The sequence below is a fragment of the Pteropus vampyrus genome, unplaced genomic scaffold, assembly GCF_000151845.1.
Source record: "Pteropus vampyrus isolate Shadow unplaced genomic scaffold, Pvam_2.0 Scaffold124, whole genome shotgun sequence".
Taxonomy (NCBI): domain Eukaryota; kingdom Metazoa; phylum Chordata; class Mammalia; order Chiroptera; family Pteropodidae; genus Pteropus; species Pteropus vampyrus.
Window position 1 is genome coordinate 1,687,202 of NW_011888905.1, and position 4,114 is coordinate 1,691,315.

The window sequence follows — 4,114 nt, forward strand, 5'->3', positions numbered from 1 at the left end:
AGCCCCTTGTCAAGTTATATGTGTTGAAAATATCTTCTCCCACTGAAAATGGTTGCCTTTTCATTTTCTTAAATGGGGTCTTTTGAAGAACAGAGTTTTAAAATATATATAGTCACATTTATTGATCTTTTCAAATATTACTAATACTTTATGAACAATTTGATGGCCCCCACTTCTGGCCCGCCCTTTTCGCTAAGGAGTCCAGTCCTTCCTGTTCTAGGCTCTTGATCCTGTCCTGGTCTGTTCCAATTTCCGTCTTTAACACCACGTTTTTAAAATGTCTCAGATCCCTGAGTCCACAAGGAGACTAAGAAAGGGGGAGGGGAGGGCAAGTATTAGGGGTGACAGAAGAATGACAACTGATAAGTGTAGACAGAGTGATAAAATTTAAATGTAGATTGCAGCTATCAGTTTATTCTGATGAAGCTCAATAGTGGATGTTAAAAACCATTGGGTGATAATTTTTTGGAAAACGGGATGGTTTTAGGATTTCAGAGTAACCCTCTACAAGTAACTTACACTGGAGAAAATGTAGTTTGACAATGGTGGATGCTGAAATACACGAGTGAGTAAACTTAGTATCACCAAAAATGGAACAAACTGAAATGATGTAGATAGTATGGCAGATACAAAATATCACTCATGTATTATGCTTGTCCAAAGCCTTTAACCTCTGTTAGATCTGGAGGAAAGACAAATCCAGAATGTGGGACAGTATAAAATAACTGGCTTGGCATTTTCAAAAATGTCAAATGACTAAACAAAAAAACTTCAGAGAGTCTATTGAAGATAAAAGGACTCTAAAGAGGGATTTCAGTTTAAATGTGCGATCCTTGAAACCTGAAATGGCTATCTTGCATTCCTGGAGTAAACCTTGACTCATTTATGTTGTATTAATCATGCTAAGCGAAATAAGCCAGACAGAAAAAGTTGAAAATCACATGATATCACTTATATGCAGGATATAAACCTAAAAGCAACAAATGAACAGGACAAACAGAGACTCATGGACATGGACAATAGACTACTGGTTACCAGAGGGTAGGGGGAGGGGGAGGAGGCGGTAGGTAGACGGTTAAAGGGGGTCAAACGTAGGGGGACTGAAGGAGGGTGAAGTGGGTAAAGGGGATCAAATATATGGTAACTGAAGGAAAATGGACTTTGGGTGGTAAACACACAATAGAATATACAGATGTCAAATTACAATGTACACCTGAAAATTATGTAAGTGCATTAACCAACGTTACCCCAATAAACTTAATTAAAAAAATTGTTGGGTCTGATTCACACATTTTGTTTGGGATTTTTTGCACCCATGTTTATTAATGAGATTGGACTGTAATTTCCTTTAATGTCCTTGTTAGTTTTTAATATCAGTATGATTGGCCTCAAAAAACAAGTTGGTAACTCTCTCTCCTTTTTTCTCTTTTCCACGGGAGTTTGTATGAGATTGGCATTATTTCCTCTTCAAACGTTTCATAGGGTTTACTGGTAAAGTCATATGGGCTTGTTATTCTTTGTAGAAAGTTTTTGATTATGAATTCTATCATAGTTATAGGACTTTAAATTATTCCTGTGTCAATTTTGATGTTATAAATTTTCTAGGAATTTGTCCTTTTCATCCTCAAATTTTGTTATTGCCATCAAATTGTTCATAATATACCCATTTAATCTTTCATGTCTGCAAGATCTGTAGTGACATCCTGTGTAAGGTCTGATATTGCTTCTTTTAAAGGTAAAAAATTCAGTTAGTTTAAATCACATTCTCATTTCTACTCTGATTTTTCCCGACTCATGGGCACATTAAAAATGTATTTCATTTCCAAACACCTGGAGATTCCCTAGGAATCCTTTTGTTATTGATTTCTAGCTTAAACTGCATTGGGATCCGAGAGGATAGTTTATATGAATTAAACTCCTTGAAATTTGTTGACTTATGGTTTAGCAATCGTAAATTTTTGAATAGGTTGTATGCGTGCTTAAAAAGAATGTATATTCAGAAGTTTTGGGGTTTAAAAATATACGTTCATTAGAACAAGTGTGTTGATCATGTTCCTCAAGTATTCTGATTCCTTTGTCTCCGTTGGTTACTGAAGTGTTAACGGTCCCCCTGGTTGCTTGTATGTCCTGTAAGTTTGTCGGTTTTTGTTTTCTTATCGGATGGGCATGCTGCTTACGCTTGTGTCATCGTCCTCATGAACGGAACCTTCTACCATTCTGAAATACCCGCTTTTCGCTCATGATGGCGTTCACCTTAACGTCTGCTTTGCGGGACAGCGGGACAGACGGAAGCTTGCTTCTGGCATTTGCGTAGGCATCTTTTCACTTTTTACTTCCCTTGTAGGTTCGTCTCGTGGAGATGGCGCATGCCAGGAGCAAACACCAGGACAGAGTGACGCATGCAAGTGCTCTCTGGGGAGCCTGGGGAGCAACAGACCTGCAGCGAGAGCCGCTGAGCGTGATGAGGTGTGAACCCCGCGGAGAACAGGGGAGAAGGAATCTGACTGCAGTGTCCCTCACATCCTTACGGAGGTATCATTTGCATCCACTTTAAGTGTAAATCTGGAGTTGTGCAGTCTCTACAATTCAGTTTTAAAACGTCTGCATCACCCTCCAGAGATTGCTTGTGATTACAGTTAAGCCCCGTTACTGCCCCCTGACACCTTTTGCCTGTGTAGACTGGCCATTTCTGGATGATTCCCGTAATCATACGTGTGGCCCTTCGTGTCCGCAGTCTCGGCATGGGGTTTCGAGGTTCCCCTCGTGGCAGCACGTGCTAGTATCTGCTTCCTCTTCGGTTCTCCATTAATGAGTCGATGGGCGTTTGGATATTTCCCACTTTTCAGCTGTTAGGAATCATGCTGCTCTGAACAGTCTCATGCTGCGAAACACGGGTCTTTGCGTGGACACGTGTTCATCTCTAGCTAGGGTGGATACCTATGGGTGGCCTCGCTGGGTCCTGTGAAAACTGTGTTTAACGTCGAGAACTGCCAGACTGTTTTCCAGTGTGGAAACATTTTGGAACTTTCATCTCTCCATTTTTTCTGTGCACTAGCAATATCTGGAGGTTCCTACTTCACATCCTCCCCCACAGTTGTTACCGACTTCTTTTTGACTTATAGCCCATTCTAGTGGGCGTCTTCCTGTGGTTTTGATTTGCATTTTCCCGGTCACTAGTGATGCTGAGCAGCTTTTCATCATCTCGTCGGCCATTTATGTCTTCTTCAGAGAAATGTCTATTCAAATTGTTTATGTAATGATGAGTGGTAAGTTCTTTATATGTCTGGATACAAGTCCTTTATCAGACATACGATTTACAGTTTTCTCCCAGTCTCTGGCTTTTCATTTGCATTTTCTTAATGGTATCTTTTGAAAAGTAAAAGTCCAGCCCATCAGATTTTTCTTGTAGGGATCCTATCTTTGGTGTCAGACATAAGACATCTTTGCCTAATTCAAGGTTATGAAGATTTTCTCTTATGTTTACTTTTATTTTTTTATTTTTATTTTTAATCAATAACTTTTTATTTTATTTTTTGCGACATCGGTTAATGAAATCCAGTAAGTTTCAGGTGTACAATTTAACAGTAAGGCATACATATATTGCATTATGTTCTCACGTTTGCTTTTAAATATTTTGTAGTTTACATCTTACATTTAGGTCTTATGATCCATTTTGAGTGATTGTAGGTAAGGGTCAAAATTCATCTTTTTGCAGGTACATATCCGATTTTCCCAGTATCGTTTGTTGAAGATTATTTTTTCTCCATTAAGAATTTTTGTAGAAAGTCAACTGACCATAAGTCTAAGGATTTATTTCTGGACTCGCTTCCATTCCATGGACTTCACGTCTATCCTGTGCTGGCACTACACTGTCTTAATTACTGTGGCTTTATACTGTGTTTTGAAAAATGGAAGATAACTCCTCCTAGTTTACTTATTTAAAAAGTCATTTTGGCTATTCTAGGTTTTATTTCCATACAATCTGCAAGGTCAGTTATCAATATCTATAAAAATGCCTGCTGCGAGTTTGGTATTGATTGAGTTTATGGATCAGCTTGGGGAGGACTGACGTCTGAACACCCTTAGGTCTCCCAGTGCACGAGCGTGGTCTGTC

General features: G+C 39.1%; 1 long non-coding RNA gene across 1 annotated transcript in view; it reads left to right on the forward strand.

The window, feature by feature from the left end:
• The first annotated feature begins 1,195 nt into the window (after positions 1-1,195).
• Positions 1,196-4,114, forward strand: part of LOC105296359 — a 4,518-nt gene continuing 1,599 nt past the window's right edge. Inside the window, exons 1-2 of the long non-coding RNA XR_002781910.1 lie at positions 1,196-2,532; positions 3,965-4,094. This is a non-coding gene — a long non-coding RNA (uncharacterized LOC105296359). The remainder of the gene's footprint in view (positions 2,533-3,964; positions 4,095-4,114) is intronic.